Raw genomic sequence first — 23,925 nt, forward strand, 5'->3', positions numbered from 1 at the left:
ACCTTTGTGGATGAAGCCCTATCTGTTTCTAGAAGGTGAGAACTAAAAAGACCTGTTCACACCACACTACAAAGGGGGTGTTTCTACTTTGTGCAACTTTGACGTCTTGTAAAACAAGGACATGACTTCTGCATTTCTCTCTCCCGCCCAGATGTGCCACATGAAGATGAGGCAACAACTGGGTCTTAAAAGGTAACGAGTACCCCCGAGGCTAATGCAAATGTCCGGTATTTGCACAGCACCTAGCAGTTGGATTTATCTGCTTCTGAGCCTTATAATCAAACGACGATATTTACAAATTGGTGCCGTGGGTAGCCACGGGTGGATCAGTCTACTGGGGAGAAGTGTACTACACAGGCTGATGCCTCCAAAGGGGCATTATGACTGGGGAAGTCAGTCAAATGTTAGATTCTGGCTAACATTTGTTTGACTCTGCGTATGCCCTCATAGATGTCAAATAGGGGTAGTTGTGCGGTACCAGCTGCTACACGTTTTGCCCGATGGTATCCTTGGCACTACCCTTGCATCCTCTGGTCAAACAGGTAGCAATGGCAGGAGCAGAATGTAAATACTAAGGATTGTTTACTTACGTATTTGCCCTTCTCTTAGTATCCAAGCATGTAAGCACTACCAGGGCGCAAAGCGTTGGACAGAGGATCAACATATATAATCAATGTGGGTCAAAGGGTATATCCTGTTACTTCTATTACCACAGGCTTTTTGGTGAATCATTATCCTTGTATACCTTACTGGCTCTTCGAGGGCATCAATGTGTCAAAACCTCTCTTTAGTTATACTCTAACCTAATTGTAACCAAATTTCCACCAAGGTTGTGGCATGATTCAAGTAGCTAAACCAAATGCACAGCAGTATCATTGAGTGAGCAATAACTTCCAAAATCCCTGCAGGACATGTATACAAGGAACACCAAAGACAGTGCAATGGGTCTTTCACTGCACAGTAAATACCCCTCTGGTTTAAAACCCTTGAAAAAAGACGAGCAGCAGTGGCTCCTCTACTATGGTGGTGGAGTGTTGCCCCACCTGCCAGCAGCCCAAAAAATGAAAAATATAAAACGATAAAAAACTTTTGTTTATTATGGTTGAATTTTTTCTCTCGGAGCCGAGGATTGGGGCCAGGGTGATGACCGCCTGGTGGAGGAGTGTTTGGCACTGCTATTCAGTGCACATGACGGTCTGGCCGGCCGACTCAGGCCAGTCAAACAGTCATGCGCACTGAATCTCTCTCCAACCTGAGCTGCGTTGCCGGGTTGGAGAGAGCAGGCGCAGGCTCCCAATCTAACTTGGAGAGCAAATCATCGGCACTCAGGCCAATCATGAAGCTGCATTCAACTACATGAAAGCAATGTCAGGATTGGCCGCAGTGCACTCTGGGAGCCTGTGCATGCAGAAGAGAGGGGTGCGATGCGGCGAGGCAGGTGTTTTTTTATAATTTATTCCCATACTATGCACCACACCAGCAAGCAGTTGTTCCTTTCAGAAAACAAAGAATTCCTTCTCCCAAGTGCTAAGCTAGCCCTCTACTTTACTTCCCACCCACGATTAGCCCATTCGTCCATCCATTCTGTATCCTATATTTATGGGTTGGTCCAGGGCACAAGAGGTTACCTGGCAACAGGCACCTACGAATCATCATGGTGCTGTAGGACTGGTGTATTGCAAATCCTACTTACAATTGAAGGGCTCGGACACCCAATTTTTTGCCTTGGACCGCATTATATTGAAACTCCTAGATAAATAAATGAATAGAGAATTATTTTTGAAGTTTTAGCAGACAAGCTTGATATTCTGATCCCATAGGAGTTAATTGCATGTTTTTGTGTCCTCTTTGGCTATATTGAAACAAATCCATCTAGTGCTACAGTTTCTGAGTAACAGGTTTTGACTCGCTGTTGGTCCAGATCCTACAGTGAAGCAATCCTATTGCGAAGCAAAAACTGACGATATAGATTTGGCTGTTTACAGATTAAGGAAGAGAGGAAACTGATTTGTCCTCAAACTCATTCCTTTCATTAGCTGAAAGATGGAGACAAATCTATTTCATTCTTACTTATTATGTAAGCAAAACGAAGTGCAAAAGTTTACTTAATTTGGCACCATAGCGTCTTTAGCACTCTCTCCTTTTGGCCTTCAAACTGTAGTAACCAGTTAAAATTAACATCCGTAAATACTATTTTGCATCCTTTAAGGGACTTAATCACAAAAAAGTGTAAATTGACACATCATGGGTTTACATCTATGATGTGTACAGTTTTGCTTTTTAGCAATTATGAAAACATTGTAAGTGTATACAAACCATAGATTTCCATATGTACGCCTTTTTCCTCCGTACATACACAGGTGTATGACAGAAAAATACAAGATCACAGTTGTTTTTTGGAACTTTTTTTCCTATGTGAAGATCAGCTTTGAATGGAAAAAATGCTGCTCTAGCAGCCGCATGATATGAATTATGGGGAGCACCTTTACTTTCCCATCCTGCAAAATCCCTTACTCTTGTCTTTTAACAGAATAGTTTTGCTTGTGCTTCCTAAGTGGGACACAGCTTTAAAAATGTTCATAAACACACAAAAAGACATGCAGGTTTGTGGTTGTGCAAAAACCTGTGCTGTGCCCCCTTCTTACAAATGCCCCGGCCAGTGATTGAAATGGAATTAAAGAAGTGTAGGCACTCATGCTCCAGAGGGCCTGTGTGCAACTAAGAAGAGCTGGTCCTCCCCCATTAGAAGCATGTAAAGTAAACCCTAGAGGTGCTAGTACTATCATTGAAGCCCTACTGAGAAGTGCAAGTACTCTTCCTTTGAAATTAAACAAGTGTAGGCATCATTGCCTCAGAGTACCTGTGTGCTACTGAGAAGTGCTGATGTTCTCTCATTAAAAGTATTTAAGCCCCAATGAGAAGGGCTGGCGCAATCCCATAAAAATATTGACCCCCCCCCCCCAACTGAGAAGTGCAAGTACTCTCCCTATAAAATTAAACAAGTGAAGGCATCATTGCCTCAGAGAACGCTGTGTTCTACTGAGAAGTGCTGATACTCTCATGAAAAGCACGTCAGCCCCAATGAGAAGTGTTTGTTGCTATCCTATAACAAGCATTGGAAATGCAATAGGTCTCGCAATAACGCGTGTCTGAACTATTAGCATTGTAAATGATAATGCCCTTTATTTTTGCGTTCTGGTTTTTGGAACATAAATAAAAGGCTTTGTCATTTACAAGGCCTATAGCTTAAATTTGCGTTAAAACGAGACCTATTGCATTGCAATGGTGGTGGTGCTGCTGAGTTTTCTCTGAATCTGCACTCTGAATCTGCACTCTGAATCTGCACCCACAATCTGCACCCACAATCTGCACCCACAATCTGCACCCACAATCTGCACCCTGAATCTGCACCCTGAATCTGCACTCTGAATCTGCACTCTGAATCTGCACTCTGAATATGCACCCACAATCAGCACCCACAATCAGCACCCACAATCTGCACCCACAATCTGCACCCTGAATCTGCACTCTGAATCTGCACCCACAATCAGCACCCACAATCTGCACCCACAATCTGCACCCACAATCTGCACCCACAATCTGCACCCTGAATCTGCACCCTGAATCTGCACCCTGAATCTGCACCCTGAATCTGCACTCTGAATCTGCACCCACAATCTGCACCCACAATCTGCACCCACAATCTGCACCCACAATCTGCACCCACAATCTGCACCCACAATCTGCACTCTGAATCTGCACCCACAATCTGCACCCACAATCTGCACCCACAATCTGCATCCACAATCTGCACCCACAATCTGCACCCACAATCTGCACTCTGAATCTGCACTCTGAATCTGCACCCACAATCTGCACCCACAATCTGCACCCACAATCTGCACCCACAATGTGTGAGTGGCGTTGCGTGTGTGAGTGGCGTTGCGTGTGTGAGTGGCGTTGCGTGTGTGAGTGGCGTTGCGTGTGTGAGTGGTGTTGCTTGGGTGAGTGGCGTTGCGTGGGTGAGTGTGGCGTTGCGTGGATGATAGTGGGCTTGCGTGGGTGTGAGTGGCGTTGCGTGTCTGTAAGTGTTGCTGTGTGGGTGAAAGTGGCACAGAGCCTTTGATGTGGCCTGGCGCAGGAGAAATGCTGCTGCTGCTAATTAAATACAAGAGCGGCCGGGAAGCGGCCGGGAAACACAAGTACGGCCGGCCACATAATTAGGGGAGGAGAAGCCGCACAGCACACGCTGGGAGAAGCCCTTTGATGTGCTGTGCGGCCGCGATGCGCGCTCTGTGCTGGGGGAGGGCCATTAGCCTGAACTCGCGGCAAGATCAAACGAAGGGTGGGAGGGACATTGAGGAACAGATGGCCATGAAAGTGTATGGGCCAAAAGGGCGTGCCTGTGGCCACGTGCACTTGAAGAAAACGCCACGAAAAAATGCGGTGGTTTGACAATCAGTTCGAGCACTTGAATTCTCGCCATTTCCCATTCCTTCGGAATGGTAAAGGACGAGACCTAAAAATATTGACCACTGAGAAGTGCAAGTACTCTCCCTTTAAAATTAAACACGTGTAGGCACTCATTGCCCCCAGAGTACTTGTGTGCCGCTGAGAAGTACTGCTGGTTAGGCCCCAATGACAAGTGCTGGTGCTGTCCCATTAAAATATTAAACCCCACTGAGAAGTGCAGCCATTCTCCTTTTAAAATTGAAGTCATTTTGGTACGCCCCTGTCCTGCCACTAGTCAGTAGATTTACTAGAGCAGACAATAAGCTAAATAAATATGCCTGCTAGAAGTTCGATCTGCGAGAAGAAATTAGAAAACCAAGTCAGTTAGATGTACCAAAAAACTTTGTGGACCCGGGCCCTGGTGATTGTGAATCGTCTGCGATGTTTTCATTTTGAACTTTTGGAGAGGAGCCATCACCGCGCAGCTTCCGCTTCAGAGTGCGTGACCTCGCGCGGCCTTCTCTTCTCACAACACAAGAGACTTGTTTATCCATAAATTTCAAATTCCATCCAAAACATTTATACTAAAATAAAACTGAGGCGTTGTGGTTTACTCGCTCAGCAACAGGGCCTGCCTTCACTTCAGCACAAGGTTAATGTGTTTGTTGTGGGCGGGCGGTTAACGTGCAGCCGGGGCTGTGGTGAGCACGCTCTGCGTCACACCCGCTCCCAGCCCGTGTGCACAAACTGTCGTCGCTCGCTCTCACACTCTCACACCGTCTACAACAGATCGTTTCATTCTTATTCACGTCTCCCGGTTTGGTGTGGTAATAAAGACAGACTTGCAAACCCTCCCGATTCAGGCGTGAGACTACCGCTTTCAAGACTAGTCTACTGCCTCCCGATTCCTACAAGCAAAAACCCGATTCCTTGGGGGTTTCAGCTGACAGGGCTTGGTATTGTGTAAAGTGCTAATTCTTCCAGCAAAGAGTGGCAATGCATGGGCTCTCGAAGGGGTGAAAAACCAACAAAGCGTCATTAACAAGGGAATGGTCTTTTAAAGCCTATGAAGTACTGGGGGGGGGGGGACTGTGTGTGTGCAGGGGAGGCTGATGAAGCCCGGGCCCGGGGGGGGGGGGGGGGGGGGGTTTAGCATACACTGCCAGCAACCTGCCAGGCCAGTGGCCAGTGTACAACACTTGCATCACCCTCTCTCTGCTGCCATTATGCTCCATGCTTCTGAAAGGTAAGAAAAAAACGTGCATTTGCGTTTCAAATGTCCGATCCTGCAGCAGCACACTACCAAAGCCCATACATGTCAGTAACCCGATTCAAGGCCCCATTCTCACGATTTTTTTTTTTAATCTCCCACTTTGCTCTTCCTAAATGTTGGCATGTATGCAGGGCACAAGTCCTAAAAAAGAGAAGTGGGGGGACGCTGACGTCACGACATGAAGTGATGTCACGAAAGGTGGCTTGCACCATCAGACTCATTGCCTCCCCTCGCACACCCCTTAGATGTGTTTGCATCAGGGAAGCCAGCGCGTGAGCAGCCTTCTGAATGGGCTCCGATCTCGCCCTAGAGAGGCCAAAGAGGGAATGTGTGGCTCCATTTGCTCCAGTTATCGAGCTCCCGGTAAAATAAGTGGGGGGACGCCGTCCACCCGCGTGGTACCCCGACTCGAGCCCTGCATGTATGTAAAGAGCGTTCACTGGGGTAGAAGAGGCAACCAGGATTTATGTGCTCTCCTCAAGATCGGCAGGTAATGGTCAACGAACGTCAGAAAATGGCCTCTTCAACATTCCAGGGCTATACCAATAGCATGTGGGGGGGGAAAGGGGGTGGAGTGCGGGACAGAGAGGGGAAGGGGAAGGTAGGAGCATACTGAAAGATAGGAGAATGTTCATGTTCTTATGCCAAAAATACATGAAAGGTTCATATTGGTACGTGACGATTACAACTACATTTGCCGATTCTCTGACCCTTGGCCCTCCCACCTCAGATTCGGGCCACATGCTGAAGGCCAGTTACCCACAATGCACTATTCCTCCACTCAGTGAAATACTAGTCAATTGGAGAAGGCCTTTCCCACTACAGCGTTCCTTCCGTCTCCTGGTAACTCTTTCTCACCTCTCCTAGGGACTGAGAGTAAACCTTAGAGGAGCATACAGCCCTATAAAATAACCAACATAAAATAACACTATGGAGAGTATTTTGCGCCAGAGAAAGTTATGCTTCCAAAACTAGTGCTTCTAATGTGTGCAGGTGGTTGATGGTGGTGGACACCATAACCCATTTTTATTCCTCAGACGTTGACCCAAAACAAGAGAGAGAAAGAGTCAGGAGGAAGAGAAAAATAGGAAAACCGTGACAAAAGAAGAGGGCAGGAATGAAAAGGGCATGGAAGACTGCACTAAAGAGACAGAAAGTGTCAGTGGACAGCCTTGTTATTTGGCAACCAATTGCAAACTTCTAAGAAAAAACTCGGGACCTTGCACCTACTTATTTACAAATTAAACACTGACTCATCCCGGGATAAAATTGACAAAAACATTTGTGGCAATCCAGGTAACTGCTGTGCAGGGGGGCGGGGGGAGGGGCGCGCACAGCGCCCCGGTGCTCATGACGAGCTGAGCTCGTCATGAGCCACGGTGGCCGTGTGCTCATGACGAGCTGAGCTCGTCACGACCACACCTGTTTCTTTAGAACGCTCAGCATAGCGGGGGAATTAACCCCGCGTGTGAGCGTTGCGGCCGTTATGACCACACAGCCACTGTGGCTCATGGCGAGCTGAGCTCGTCATGAGCATGCGAGGGGTTAAACACCTATCAACTAGGCCAGATTGGCTCATGGGCATTTCAGCGGGCTGGCAGTGTGAGGTAGGTTTCACTTACTTGGGGACCAGTTTTCTGGCTGGGGACCTGCGGACAACTCTAAATAAACCATGGAAAACATAAGATACTTTAAAATATATTTTTTGCCAGTACTTTAAGTGAGCCAGGTCCCTCCGGGTCCCAGACCCGGTTATAATTAAAAACAGACCTTGAAATGGCTCTATGTTCATGTCCTTAACTGTAATGGCAAAAAACATGGATCGATTTCTGCACAATGAATATAAAGCACGTTTAGGCAATCCATGTCAGCGTTGTAGTTTCTGTTTTTTTTACTTAATATAACATTCCTTCAGAGTGTTAGCTATTTCTAGGATATAGGGTTTCTGTATTTTTTTGTGTGTAATACATTACTACTGTATAGTACATACTTGAACTGAGTCAACTCCAGGTGTTTATTACGAGCTGCAATTGAGAGGTCTGAAGTTGAGGCTGAAGGCAGTGTAATACCTGCCAACTTAAAAAATAATCTCACAGTTTGAGGAGGAGGCGGGGCATGGTCTTGTGCTGAGAAGTACCTACCAGGCACTTTTGAATCCCACTCTGCCCCTAAGCCCCCTCTCCATCCCCCCAAAAAAGCTTGCTAAGGCTGGTGCCTATGTCATGGGGTGTTTTCACACCCCTTAATGGACCTCAGAAGTTCAAAGCCTTGGAAAACCACTATTCACAGGGATTTTCAGCTCGTTTTCCCTGCCACAGTGTGATATTGGCTCGCCATCGGGAGACTGTGTGTTGTGTGTCACACAGTGGCACTGTGTGAGTTGACAGATATGGTGCGAGCTTCTCACAGTGCATGTCAGTGGGTCAAAAAGGTGTTCAGAATAAATTGTCATCCAACCCTTGGCCACTCTGCAGAGCGCAGAGCAATGTCCACATTGTCCAGTTGCAACTGTGATTCTGCGCAAATGTGTGTGAAGAGGGTACACAGTTGTCAAAATATTGAGAAGGCGAAAGTAAAACAAAATGTATGGCTTAAAGGTGAGTGGATGCATTGCTTTCTTTTGGGGTGGGTGAAGTGAAGGAGATGTAAGGAACTGCATTCAGTAGAGAGTAAAAATAGGTTGGTGGAGAGTAAAGGGATGAGATGTGAAATAAGCAGATGGAGGAGAAGTGGAATGAAAAAGTGAGTAGAAAGTGTGAACATAACAGAAGTGACTGGGACACTCTATTGACCTCTTTCACAGGCCTCACTAATGTTTAATTCACAGCATCACAATTTCAGAATTGAAACGGTAATTTTCAATATTCATTATTTAAAAGAAAATCTTGGTGTTACTCATTCATCTTAAACAGCTACAAACCACTGACAAAGTCAAAATGTCTGGCTGGGTTTAGGTGTATGTAAGTTGTTGCATTATATATCTAGGTGCAATAACAGAAAAAAACAGTGAGAAACCAAAATACTAATTGGGTGGCACACCATTGGACTCACAGAAGTGTATTTTACATGTTTAAGCCATGCCCTTAATTATATATGCAAGTCCCCTTTTAGAGACCCCCATTTTTTCATCCCACTTAGAACCCTGGTTTTGCATTGTTTATTTAGAAACACCTGGAAGCTGGTCGGGCACTGCCTGTTAATGATAACAACAGTTGCATGTGAATTCTGTTTTATATAAAGTACTTACTGATTAAAATAATTCAAGCCCATCTTAAAAAATTCAAAACACATTTCAAACAAACATATTTATTTTTAAACGTACTTCCTGGTTAAAATATCTCAAGAAGCACATCTTTCAAAGCAAAACACATCTCTTACATATTTATTTTTAAACTGCAAAGAAAACCTCAGCTTGGATCCAGCCTGTTCCTTCCAGATGCAAAAGAGACTGCAGAGAGCTCTTTATCCAAGTGAAAGCATATGAATGCCCACCAGCAAGCCCAAAAACAATGTTAGTGACTGTTTCTGAAAAGAGCAGATGGTGGTACCGAAGAAGCAGCTATCCCACATTTCAAATTTGTAAAAGCAGGAAATGTCACTTAAACGGCTTTATCCAACTGAGCGGGAGGTTCAAAATGAAAAACAAGCACTGGCAAAGCGCATAGGTCTAGGTTAGTACAGTACAAGCAACTATTTTGGTTCACGGACCATAAAAGTACAGAATAACAGACATCTCGATTATAGATAAAATACATAGTAGATAAAAGAAATACACAATATGTTGCAGTACAACCCATTAGTGGATAAAGTGCATAATGAAGACACACGTTACATTCAAATATCAGCAGATGAATAAATTGATGTCATAAAGAAATAATAAAGAAAATGTAAGAACATGTTGCAACTATTAATAATAAAGGACATAGGAGTGCCTCCCTGCTAAATATTTTTCCAAAAAGGCAAAAACCTCAAAAAGAACCTAGACACAAGCTCTAGGAGAGTCCGCTATACCAACCATGATGTCTAGCAATGCGCACTAACTCAGGACTTCTGAGGCACAGCCTAATATAGGTAAAACACAAAATGTATAGTGCATAAAATCAAAATACTTACCAGTCAATAAAAACCTTGAAACCTTAAAAAGTCTCCCCCTTAAAATAAAAAATAAGAAATATCACCCAATCTTTAATTCAATATACCAGATTAGGCATAAAAGGGTTGGAACCTAAGCATAAGATAATGTGCATGCTGTCTGCCTTACATATTCTCATGGCTACATGTTGGTTGCCAAACTTAAAAAACCGACAGAGTCCAATCAGAAATGGACAAACAGTCACACCAAATTGAGAATAAATATCTAGAGACGGCAAAGACTATGGGTTGATATGAGTCGTTTTTCAAAATTCTCAGTGCCTCGGAACAGTGCGATGTTCCCAGATTGCTGCATAGTTGGACAAGCCATTTGGACGTTGATTTCTTATAAACTGGGCACAAAATAGAACATGGGCCTCAGTTCCCTCAGCTGTGCCACAGGATGGACATTTCTGCAACGAGTCAAAGCCCTCACCACTCCAGCAGTTAGTAAATGTGCGCAAAGGAAGCAAACCATGCCTAAACTGGATATAAAGCTTCCTTGGTAGAGGTGGTTGTACTTCGTCCAGAAAATCCTCCAGTCTAAAGACGTCTTTATGCCCTATGAATCTTGTTGTCAATACACCCAAGGAAGAGCTCATCAAGAGAGAAAACAGCTTGAACCCCTTGTAGCATTTTACATATTCCTGCTTAGTCACAATCGGGCAGGCCTCAGAGGGATTGTCCCACAGGTTCACTTTTCCAATGCTTTTTGAAATTTCCCTAATCTAATGGAGCCATGGTAGCCTTCCTTCCCCCAGTTGCACTGGTTTCTCCTTCAGGCCCAATCTATGAGAAATCAGCTCGGGTGGCCCAGATTCTTCACCAAAAGAGATGGGGTCTTAGTCCGATTCTCTCCAAAATAGGTCTAACACCTAGGTCTAGTCTGAGGGGGACTATTGGGGTGCCGGGGGGAAGATTTAACAATTGCCTAATGAAGCTGTTCTGAATCTTCATAATGTCTCTTACCGGCTTATGACCCCAGAACTCAGCTCCATACATAGTAGCACCTAGGGTTTGCATTTTATAGATCTCGATAGTGGGGCTAATAGGTTTGAAGAAGGACCCCCTAAACACCCTGGAAAGCCCACCGAAGTATTGTGCCAATGTGAGCCTTTGTTTAGCAATATGAGACAACCAATCCATATGCTCGCTAAGGGTTATCCCTTGATAATCAAATGTGGAAACCCTCTCTAAAGGAGTTCAGTTCAAACTGGGGTTTGGACGTGTGGAATGGGATGTATTAAAGACCAAGAATTTGGTCTTAACGATATATTAATTTTTAGGCCCCTTGACTTACAGAAGGCATTAAAATGATCCAGTACCCCAGTGGGGTTTTTGAAAGTAGGAGGGTATCATCTGCGAACATCAGCGCAGGCACCTTGATGGAGGCAAGTCTAGGTGCATCATTGTTGGTGGTGGTCAGCGAATCCATAAGGGCATTATATATACAAACTAAATAGTGTCCAGCCAGAACACATCCTTGTCGGACTACCCTGCTGACAACAAAAGGTTCAGAAAGTTCTCCCAGTTTGCCACAGTGCACCTGTACAAAGTTCTTCTCATGAAGTCTCAATATAATATGGCACAAATAAGAATGGACCCCCACGTCAGCCAGAACGCACCAAAGTTGATCACACTGGACTAAGTCATAAGCTGACTTTAGGTCTACAAAGATCAAGTAGAGGCTGCCTCCCTCAGAAATAACAGTTTTCCAATATGAGTTGTAATCTGAAAACTTGATCTATCATGGACGTACACTGTCTAAAACCTGCTTGAAAGGGGCTAAGAACATTATGTTCCTCAATGCAATCCTGTAGTCTTTCTAGTATCACTCGGGAAAATACTTTTTGTATTGGGTCTATCAGACTTATAGGTCTCTAATGACCAAGCAACAATGGAGAACCCTTTATATAAATGGGGATAATTTCAGCCCCTGTACAAGAATTTGAGAACTCACAGTTCCAGTGGGTGACTATGCTCCAAAAAGCCTTAGAGTCCTTGCACTTAACAGCATGAAGTAGGAAATCCCGTTTTGCTAATTCTCAGTCTTTTTTTGCAGAGCTAATGGCATTTTTATAAATAGCTCTCTCAGTTCGAATCAAGTTGCTATCTTTTATATTTAGTGCCTCTAATAAGGATAATTTAGCAACTCTACACTGTTAGTTAAACCATGAAGATGTATTCTTCCTAGGTCCCCTAGAACGTGCTTCTATATAAAATATATCCTTTAGTTTGCCAACTAGCAGAGCATGAGTCTCAGCAACCCTTACAGGATAGGAGACGTTATCATCAGATATAATGACTTTGTTCAAGTCAGTTAGTGAAGTTCCCACCACTTTATGCAAAGCATCAATTAAGTCTGGGGACTGCTCGGAACAATCCACTGTATCCTACGTCTAGATAAAGTTAGCCTCAATCGGTCGTCCAACTGGTTAATTCACATTGCCGTTGCACTTCTGGTGGGTAGGGCTATTACAAGGGACAAAGCATTGTGATCGCTGTCATGTCTGGGTAGAAATTCCAGATCTAATACTGTGGGCCATACCTTAAGTCTAAAGAGGAATACTCTACCCGATTAAACGTATGGGATCCCTTGCTGTCTGACTTTGTGCGCCCATTGCATGCCTGTAAAGAAAGGTTCACGGTAAGGGCGTTAATTTGAAGGGCCGGCGGGGGGACTATTTTTTTAACGGGGGTATGGACAACACTGGGAGCGCCCACAATCTATCTTCGTATCCTCCAGGTTGGCGTCAAGGGGCTTAAATTGACAACTGAAATCGCCCCCTACCACCTTAAAAGCACTCTCAGGTAGTGTGGATAAGAAGGTAGTTAGTTGTACCACAGCGGGAGATTCGTGACCAAAGTCCACTGGTCTAGAATAAATGTTAACCAAGTACACATCAACTAAGGGAGAAAAGGATAGCAGAACACATGAAATGTCACCAGATAGAGTCTCTACCGTCTTGGCCCCACACCCCAGATGAGTAGCCACCCATGTGATCAACCCCTCTGATGGCCTAGCCCTCCCCCCTACGATGGCCGCCTTACTATAGGCTGCATAACCTTGGCACCATCCTCCCTTAGTTAACCAGGTCTCTTGTAATAGACAAACATCATATTTGTCTATAAATGACCCCCCATCGCTACAATCCAATTTGGTCTTCAGTTTAGGAACTTTCCAAGACACCACTTTAGTGAACTTTCTAACATCCGAGACCCCCGTGTTACCCTGTTGCCATCCAGAACATTGAACTCTCTCGCTTGTGTAGACCCCGTACTCGACCCCCCCTGTCTTAAAGTGATTTTTCACTTGTAGAATCAATGACGTTTTTCCTGCTCCCATTTCCACCTCCCTTACTATTATCAAAATAGCCCCCCCATAAGACCTGGAGGCAGGGCCAACCCTAATTTCAGAAAATCACTTCACTCCTTCCAGCACAGCAAATCTATTGGCTACAGGTACCCTGCAGCTCAGGGCATGCGGCGTCTGGCAATCAAAATGTCCCTGGTTTGGCATTGTCTATTTAGAAACACCTGGTAGCTGGTCGGACCCAGCCTGGTAATGATAACTCTAGTTGCATGTGAATTCTGTTTTGATAAAGTACTTCCTGGTAAAATAGCTCAAGAAGGGCATCTTTCAATGCAAAACACATCTTTTACATATTTATTTTTAAACTGTTCAGAGAACCTCAGCTTGGATCCAGCCTGTTCCTTCCAGATGCAAGAAAAGACTGCAGAGCGCCTTTTATCCCACTGGAGGCATATGAATGCCCACCAGCAAGCGCATGAATGCCCACCAGCAAGCCCAAAAACAATGTTAGTGACTGTTTTTGGAAAGAGCAGATGGTGGTACCGAGGCCGCAGGAATCCCACAATTCAAGTTTGCAAAAGCAGGGGATGTCACTTGAACGTCTTTATCCAACCGAGCAGAAGGTTCAATATGAAAAACATGCATTGTCAAAGCCAACAGGTATGGTTTTTCACATTAGAGTGAAATAAATGGGTGGGAGGCAGTAGGAGTGTAAAGAAGTTCTTCATTCATTTCAGTGCAAGCACTGGAGTGTAGGCGGAAGGATAGACCCATATAACCAATAGCATTAGGTGACAGATGAATAGACCACTGGACTGAGACAAAACCTGATCAACAAAGTCCTAAGCCAATGGGTGAAAGAGGCTGGTGGAAAAAAAGCCATTGGTTGAAAAGCGCTGACTCATAGCCACTCAATGTCTTTCATGAGCAGCAGGTATGTTTGATAGTTGCACTGTCAATACCCAGATCTAAAAAAAAGGCGGCCGAGGCTCTAAGCGATACTTCCAACCTATACTGGAGGCAAATCCCTGCTTGAGGCACTTGTGAAGTAAGTGCTACCAGTGCACTAAGCGGAAACACGGAACACAATGAAACATATCTCTCACAAGTCTATGTCAATATGCGGGAGCAGATAGCGGCTCTTATCTGTGCTCACTTATCACCAAAGTCAACCCACAGTAGCCAGGGCTTTAGAAAGGCTGTTCCCAGGGATCAGGCTCAAGCATGCGTTCCCTTGAGTTTGGAAAGAGATTTTCAAAGCCTTGTACTGCTGAGATGAAGCCAAACAGCAAGTACAGAGCACTGGCACCAGTGCAACAGCCTGCCGCGTGGCAGCCATCTTAGGAGGCCAGACTCCAGGCTGGAAGATGATAAGAGGATTATTCACAGAGGTATTTTGGAGTATGTAAACTACAACTCTTTTACATTACATGCCTTTGTAATTTGGCACTAAAACATATAAAATGGGGATATTCAGGGAACATTCATACACAATGAATAGAAACAGAAAGGACTGCTACATAAAATGGGGATATTCAGGGAACATTCATACACAATTAACACAAACAGAAAGGACTGCTATATAAAATGGGAACAAAATGGGGATATTCAGGGAACATTCATACACAATGAATGCAAACAGAAAGGACTGCTATATAAAATGGGGATATTCAGGGAACATTCATACACAATTAATACAAACAGAAAGGACTGCTAGATAAAATGAGGATATTCAGGGAACATTCATACACAATTAATACAAACAGAAAGGACTGCTAGATAAAATGGGTATATTCAGGGAACATTCATACACAATTAATACAAACAAAAAAGTCTGCTAGATAAAATGGGGATATTCAGGGAACATTCATACACAATTAATACAAACAGAAAGGGCTGCTAGATAAAATGGGGATATTCAGGGAACATTCATACACAATTAATACAAACAGAAAGGACGGCTAGATAAAATGGGGATATTCAGGGAACATTCATACATAATTAATACAAACAGAAAGGACTGCTAGATAAAATGAGGATATTCAGGGAACATTCATACACAATTAATACAAACAGAAAGGACTGCTAGATAAAATGGGGCTATTCAGGTAACATTCATACACAATTAATACAAACAGAAAGGACCGCTAGATAAAATGGGGATATTCAGGGAACATTCATACATAATTAATACAAACAAAAAGGACGGCTAGATAAAATGGGGATATTCAGGGAACATTCATACACAATTAATACAAACAGAAAGGACTGCTAGATAAAATGGGGATATTCAGGTAACATTCATACACAATTAATACAAACAGAAAGGACTGCACCATCTGTGCGCTTTTGCTTAGAGAAGGTTGGAGGTTTCTGGTCTGATTCACAAAAGCATGCAAGAGTTGCTCTAGGGCGTACTCAAGTACACCTTCCCATAGCCATTAGCCACAAGTGCTTCTGTGAATCTAAAACCTTGATTCATTAAACAGAGTGTTGTAGCTTCTCTCAAACTGCTTATTGTATAGATAAGATATCTCAGTGGAATAATCCATTGTAGAGACTCAGACCAGTGTGTAAATTCGGGTGACAGGTTCCAATCACAGCAGATGCACTTAGCCTTTCATCCTTCTGAGGTTGATCTAATGAAAGTACCTTGATTTGTGTAGTAATTAACATCTTATCACTGCCTTGAGTCTAGATAAATGGTGTATGGTAAGAGCACTAAGTATTACGATCTATTAATGTTTCAAGTCTGATTCCATGTACATTTGTGATTAATTGCAGATCCCTTCGAAAACACTGCACTCAAATTTTCCATCTACTTGAGGATGAGAATATCAACATCTTGTTTCTCACTGAGACGTGGTTGGATGAGTATTCTGATCCCGACATTATACAGGCTCTACCACCCGGTTATTCCCTCTCCAGACTTGATAGAAAGGTTGGTAGAGGTGGGGGCATTGCTATTGTTACCAAAGCCCCTTTAGAATGCTCACTCTCTCCCATTACGATTGATCACAGTGAAGCCGGCTCTTTTACCATCATTACAGGGCCGAAACACTCTCTTTCAGGCATCCTTTTGTACCGTCCCCCGGGTAGGCTCTATGACTTTACTCCCAGCCTTATGGAGGCTACAGCCCATCTAGCACTTAGAAAAACCAGAGTGTTAGTATTGGGGGATTTAAATGTCCACTTTGACGATCCCCTTGATAAAGAGGCGGCAGACATTAAATCTGAACTACTCTCTCTACAACTAGAGCTAAAGAACTACGACCCGTCACACCAACTGGGACATTTATTGGACCCTATATTTGGGAATTGGATGGGAGTTCAGACCTTATCTCCCCAACCAGTACCCTGGTCCGATCACTTTGTTATCCCCATGCAAATTCAATTAGATGAAACTGAACACAACAAAGATAGCGCACAACGATATCAACGTAGGAAATGGAAAAATTTCTCTCTAGACACCTTTATAAAAATCCTTGAAAATGCGGGACCTCCTAGAGGATCTGACAGTGAGACAGCATATAAACATCTACAGAATTGCATCACTAATGCTCTAGATATCACTGCCCCTATTCGCACTTTAACCAACTCTAAGAGGACTAAAAAAACTGCCCCGTGGTTTACACAGGAGCTTCAGCTAGCTAAAACTGCTTGTAAAAAGCTCGAAAGGGATTGGCGCAATAACTTCTGCCCTAAAATCAAAACCCTATATAAAACGGCGCAAAAAGAATATACCAAAAAGATTCGAGTGTCTAAAGCATCCCATTATAGTAACCGTATCCTGGAAGCTGAAAACTCCTCGAAAGAGCTCTTTCAGATCTTCAAGGAAATTTCTATAATAACCACCAATCCTACATCCCACAATGATTCAGTAGACACTTGCAATAAAATTGCGAAGTATTTTTCCGGCAAGATCACGGACATCTATGCCAATTTCTCCAGTAATATAAAATCTGGCATTGACTTTGTTGAGAGGGAAGATACCACCCTTACAAAATCTTGCCTTTGTGCTTTTACTGTTCCTCCCTCCGAAATTCTCATGAAGACTTGTAAAAGTATTAAATCTGGCTCTCCCCGAGATCCCGCTCCCCCTAAAGTTTTAGCAGCTAGCCTCTCGGTCTTAGAGCCCTACTTTAGACATATGCTCCAAGTCTCTTTTAACACTGCCTGTTTGCCTGTAGAATGGAAGAAAGCAATTGTACTTCCCATCAAGAAAAAAACGAATGTGAGCCAGGACATCCTGGAGAACCTTCGCCCCATCTCCTTGCTACCCTATCTAGCAAATCTTGCTGAGAAAGTAGCCAGCATCCAACTCATGGCCCACCTTGAATCTCAAAATGCCTTTCATAGCTCGCAGTCGGGCTTTAGATCGAGCTACTCCACAGAGACAGCGCTCCTGAGAGCGACCGAAACTCTGCGGGAAGGAGCCGATGAGGGTAAGATCATGGCACTCATCATGCTGGACCTCAGTGCCGCGTTTGACACTGTAGCACACTCCATCTTGCTACAGTGTCTAAACAAAGCGGGGGTCACCAAAGAGGCTCTGGGGTGGCTGAAAGCCTTTCTCACCAACAGGAGCTTTCAGGTCCAGAGAGGAAACTTTCTCTCGGACAGCATGGTATTAGAACAGGGGGTACCTCAGGGCTCTGCCCTGAGTCCCACCCTGTTCGACCTCTATATGGCGCCGTTGGCAGAGGTGGTTCAATCGTACGGCGTAGAGCTTGTCTCTTACGCCGACGATACTCAACTGTTGATCTCCTTGTCCCAAGCCCCCACCTCTGATGCTGACAACTTCAAATCCTGCATGAGCAATCTCGCAGATTGGATAACTAATCACTGCCTCAAACTAAATGGCACAAAAACTGAGGTACTCATAATAGGAGGTAAGGACACCAACTGGACCAAAGACTGGTGGCCTCCCTGTCTAGGGCCTCTACCCACTCCCAGTCGGGAAGCGAAGAACTTAGGCGTCTGGATTGACAACAAACTTTCGTACGACAGCCATGTTAAAAAAACTGTAGGAAAGTGCTTTGGAGTCATGAGAACTCTCAATCGTACCCTGGATCTTCTCCCTCTAGATTCCAGGCGTACCATGACTCAGGCACTTATAACCTCCCGTATAGACTACGGCAATGTGCTTCTGCTGGGTACCTCCGAAAAGAACATCAGAAGATTGCAGTTCTTACAAAATTCAGCTGCACGTTTAGTGCTAAGACTCCCCAGAAGAGCACCTTCTAAACCCACCTTGGCTACCCTCCATTGGTTGCCAATCAGGAAGAGAATCCTATTCAAGGCACTTCTCTGGTGCTATAGGATTATCTCTCAGAAAGCTCCATCCTATCTGTCCGATCTAGCCATGTCCTACGAGCCCAACAGATCCCTTCGTTCCAAGGGAATGGGTTTGCTCAAGACTCCGCGCATAAAAAAAGCTAGAATGGGAGGTCGCTCTTTCCGCTCTCTAGCAGCCAACAGATGGAACACCCTTCCCATCAACATTAGACTAGCTAATAATGAGTCCTCTTTCAGAAAACTGTTGAAAACACATCTGTTCGCCCTTTAGTTTCCCCCTCCCCTTTCTCCTCCCTTGACTCGATCTCCACAGCGCGGGGATACGCCGGGAGGCGTCACCAGGCGCTTTACAAACCCCTTTAATAATAATAATAATAATAATTACCTGAAGGATCTAACTATTTATTATTTAGTGTTCCCGAGACAAGATCTCAAATGAACTCACATAGACTACTGCTTCCGGCCTCCACATTGTCTCTCCTCAACTCTTAGCCCCCCCCCCCTCTCACTCTTCAACTAATATTTTGGCTCGCGCCAACCCCACTGCTCAACGTGCCAATGATGACATCACAGGAGGCCTCAGCTCTGGCTCACCCAGGCACATTCTGCACCACATACACACTTATGCATGTCACACAGATAAATACTCAGTGTAGACCCTGGTCAAATGTCACTCCCCGGTAGGTCAACAGATACTGTTTGATCCTCTTTGAACTGATTGGCACTAGAAACACTGCACAGCCTTCCAGCACCACATCAGCTAAGCATTCATCCCAGGGCCCAGATAAGCACTTGAATTGTCCACTTCATGGGCACCAATGCATGAACTACCCCTCGATTGACAACATTGGCAATGGGGAAATGAGGGTGGCACGTGTGCCCTGTTACATGAGTGGGGTGCGTTACCTTTTTAAATAGCCCTATTGTTTCCAAATGTTCAAAAAGAGGGGCGAAGGGAGCCTGGCTAGATGCAAGATCAGTACTGAGCCCCAACAAGGTACCCGAACCTCAGGAAAAGAGAAACACTGGAATTTAGGCTGACGGGGTCAGGTACTGGTGGAAGTTCTTAAAAATTCTGGTAAATGTAAACTGCTAGCACGGTTTATTGTTTCGCACACATGGACATTGAAATACCAGTATTTATAAAGCGCACAGCTACCTCCGAAGTGGCATCCCGGCGCTGGGGGCCGTCGGGAGGATTAAGCGAGCTATTGCCCAGAGTTACATGGTGCTGGGTTGAGCTGCCACCGGCGCCGCAGATCGAACCGTGTACCCCGTGGTCCGGAATCAGGCACCCTGGCCGCTGCCCCACACCTCTTCCAAATAATGAATGATGAAGAAAAAGTCCAAACTGGCAAAATAGCATTATTGACCATGCAATCCGTCAATAATGTTGGTTATTTGACCTCATCTCATGTGTAGGTAAGAGCCTCAGAATAGGACACAGGAAGAAGATCCGACAGTGACCTTTCCCATCCACCATCACAGATGGCAGTTCTGTCTTTGGTCTCCACAGACATTGTTTATCGGCAATTGACCAGATTTGGAAAGAAAATAACACCTGGTTTAATTCTAGGAGTTTTGCATGCAGTGTGGAATCTGGTTAGGTGGTTTTCATGACACTGACCGTACCTCATGCTCTTATCAGATATCTCTATCACCAATATCTCTCTGATCTAAAACTCTACACAAGGTGTCAGGAATGCTTCATAAAACGAAATGAAAATACTAAATTACAAAGCCAAGATCAGCAAACCCAATGCAAAGAGCCCTCCGAAAGGGGGTGGGGCTTTCCCCTTTCAAGGTCCCTGCCTCTGGAAGACACTTGCTGATTGCTCTATTCTGGTGTTAAACTGATACTAAGAAAGCATTTGCCCAAAATGAGTTCATGTATTAAAAAAAGGCAACAGCGAGAAATAATACTGCCGGAGAATGTGCCATAGTACACCACATAATTTATCGTTTCTTGCCACATAATTCTGTCGTCCACAGCTGGATAATTCCAGTGGCGTTGTACCCTAGCAGGTGTACTTGGAGCTGTACCTTTTGTCTTTGGTAGAAATTAATCTAGCTGCCCCATTTTCTTAGGCATGCGCCACATCTATCTGTACCGAACAATATTGTGTCAGATGTTCTTAAAATAAACCAGGCAACAATGGAAAATGCTATTCTGTGCAGGAAGCAGGGGTGGCACATGCAGAAAGAGAACTGCGATGGAAATTAATCCGATTACAGCTACAGCACCCAAGAGACACACACACCTTCACTGCTTCAGCATCATTTCCACTGGTGCTGTCAACACAGCTAGGCCATAAACCAGAGTAGAGATTGACTGGCGTGTCAGCACTTACCTCATGTGCAGAGCATATTGTTAGGTGGGAGGGCGAAGCGTGGCATCAGAAGGGTACACGTCGGTGGCAAAGCCATTGCCAGGCATGTGCCAGCATCTTGGAAGAGCTAGAATACAAACCAGGACACTCGGTTAGTTCACAGCTAGGACACTGAGGCAGAAACATGTGCTTACATGGAGGCAGAAACACACTGAAACTCAACTAAGCTTTTTAACGTGCATCTCTAGCTAGGCACACCTAGGCTAGCTGCATAAGGGGGAGGGGTGAGGAAGGGAGCAGGCTGGCCATGCTGTTTCTGACCTGAGAAACACTTCCGGTGAAACAAAAGTCTGATAAAGCCTACCAACGAATTATGCCGACACGCTAAGGTGGAATGACAAGATATAGACGCCTTCTGCCTTTTCAATGCATGTATACATGGCTGACGGTTTCTGGGACTTTCTGTAAAGTTACACGTTTGGCAACTATAAATGAAAGCTATCCGAAAACAGATGTGATTAAAACTGTGCATGGAAACCCTGCCACATCCTTTAATTCAATTCAAAATCTTTATTTCGGTTAAGATAAACCATAAAAGAGACATAGACATAAAACAATACAATCTCTAAAAGGAACCAGCAGTGCCAAACAATATCCTTTAATATGTACATGCACTGGAATGACTGGAGCAGGGAACGATTCCTATCATTTAATCAATAATCAAAAAGGTCATGTAGTAGGCAGTTGTCTTATTACACTACCAGAAATGTCTACAAGAGGGCGCCAGATCGCACCTCATGACCTCAAAAACCGGGTCTAGTAAGTCAATGTACTGTGCATTCACTCCAGGCATCTGCGATTGACCTCATGGGCACACATCTGAATTCCTGCAGGGCTACTCAGCCTTTCATCATTTCATGTTTGGTTATACGAGTACCATTAAGCTGGAAGACACACAATTTTAAGGGAGTGTTTTATTATAAGTAAAATAACACTTCCTGGTTGAAAACACAGCCAGGAGTCCATCCGGATCCCCTGATGGGGGCATGTCCTTAAGCACTTAGGGGCAGATTTATGTTAACTGGCGCATCCCCAGGGATGCGCCAGTTAACATGCGCCACAGTGCGCCACAGCTCCGCCACCCATGGTGCGCCGCATTTATGATGCGGCGCACCATGGGGCAAAAACGGCACAGATGCGTGACGCATCTGTGCCGTAAAGGTGACGCATTGCTGGAGTTGCGTCGCAAGCACGACGCAGCTCCAGCAAGGCTCGGGGGTGCCCCATCTCCACAATGCTGCGTCAAGACCTACGCCTGCTTCAAGCAGGCGCAGGCTTTTGACGCAGCATTGGCCTGAAAGTGACTGAGTGAAATCTTATAGATTTCACTCAGCCACTTTTGCGAGGCGCACCTGCCCCGGAACGCCCACCCTGCGCCGGAACGCCCACAAGCGGCGCAGGGCTTTACAACGTGACGCATCTGCCTAGATGCGTCACGTTGTAAATCGTTCATAGGGATGCGCCACGTTTACGCCGCCTTGCGTGACGCAACAGCGGCGTAAACGTGGCGCAAGTGCCTCATAAATCTGCCCCTTAGGGTCAGACTCAAAGTTCTTCTTCGTGTGGGTGTGACGTACAGTGGGGCCGTGTTATGTGTATGCAACCTTGTGAACTGCTAGAACAGCACACATGCAAAGGTTGCATGGGATTGTATGCAAAGTTTGCAGAGTATGCACGTATTCTGCACCGGCCGGTTCCACACGGATGTGTCGAACTGGGTGTGACTCGTAGAGTGTCAGACCAGCAACCAATGGTAGCCTTAATGCAAAATGTGAGAATTCGTGACGTTGTACCTGTGCGTGAGAACTGCACATATCTGAGCACAGAGGCTACCCTCGCGTGGACCTGGTGCAAGTGCTGCAGACAGTGCACCAAAGTGCTGGACTTGTGCACGAAGGGACGGCATGCCGGGCCAAATAAATTCCTTTCTGGGGGAAATATCTGTGACTACCCTACAAGTTGTAATTTATGTGCATGCTTAAACTACGTATGTTGTAATTTACAGCATTGTGCACGATATTGGGTAGATTGTTGTTATGTATTTTGTATGTTTGTACTTTTATGATAAATATCTATCGAATAAAGTATTACAACAACAACAACGCATTGTGCACGAAGGAAGACAGAGGGAAAGCACCGTGTTTGACAAAAGCAGAGGAGGGCAGCCGAGCTGCCAGAGGGGCACTTTGCAGGCTGTGCACGTAAGGCCAGCATTACAGGTAGTACACTGAAGAATCAGCCTCCCCATGTGCAGGTGTTGCAGCTGTTTGCATGGATTCATATTTCTCCCGATAAAAGAGTGTGTTAGCTCTGTGAAATGTGCATCGAAACATTAACATTGCTAATTGGCACATTTTCTTTCCCATTTAAAATGCAGCATTATTCATGTTTTCATTGTAAATTGATGACTTGTGATACTAGGAGTTTGTTGTCTACATCTTCAGTTTCAATTATGGACTGATGATCATATCTCTCATTACCTATTGTAATATTTTATTGATCTTGTTAACTCGTTGAACTGCAGCATGCTGAGGGCACATACCCTCCCACAGCTATGTAAATGTAAATGTTTTTGAGCTTGTAAAGCGCACTGCTACCCGTCCATAGGTCTCCTGGCGCTGTATAACTCTGGGGAACCCGCCTTGGCTTTCCCTGTGGGATGGTTTATTGCTGGGAGTCCCCAAGGTGGAGCCAGGCATCCCCGGAATTGGTGGGGTCGTTGTGGAGATTAGGCAAGCTAATGCCCAGAGTTGCCGAGTGGAACCCCTGATTAGAGTAAGCACCGAAGCGAGAATTATCGAGTCCGCTGACCAAGGTCCACGGAATTGAACCCTGGTCCTGGGCTGACTTCTGCTCTCGGGCCTGCCGCCTCTAACCAGTGAGCCACACTACTCCACAATGGAAGCTATGGAAGAGTTACATCCATTGGCGGCCATTTTCCCTCTAAAATCCTTAAGAGAGCTTGCATTTTAATGCATGAGGGACTATTTTACATCTCAACAGTACACTGAATCATCACGTCATACATTCTTTCTCTCAAACGTATAGTGTACAAAGGTGGCGATCCT

At 44.9% G+C, this 23,925-nt stretch overlaps 1 protein-coding gene across 8 annotated transcripts in view; it reads right to left on the reverse strand.

Moving 5' to 3' along the window:
* The window catches only part of PITPNM2 (phosphatidylinositol transfer protein membrane associated 2), a 1,093,290-nt gene that overhangs the window by 870,930 nt on the left and 198,435 nt on the right, over nt 1-23,925 (reverse strand). For all 8 annotated transcript variants that reach the window (XM_078667590.1, XM_078667587.1, XM_078667588.1 and 5 more), the window contains exon 2: nt 20,819-20,924. The gene's annotated coding sequence lies outside the window, so the exon portion shown is untranslated. The remainder of the gene's footprint in view (nt 1-20,818; nt 20,925-23,925) is intronic.

Source organism: Lissotriton helveticus, chromosome 11 (assembly GCF_964261635.1).
Source record: "Lissotriton helveticus chromosome 11, aLisHel1.1, whole genome shotgun sequence".
In the NCBI taxonomy this organism is placed as follows: domain Eukaryota; kingdom Metazoa; phylum Chordata; class Amphibia; order Caudata; family Salamandridae; genus Lissotriton; species Lissotriton helveticus.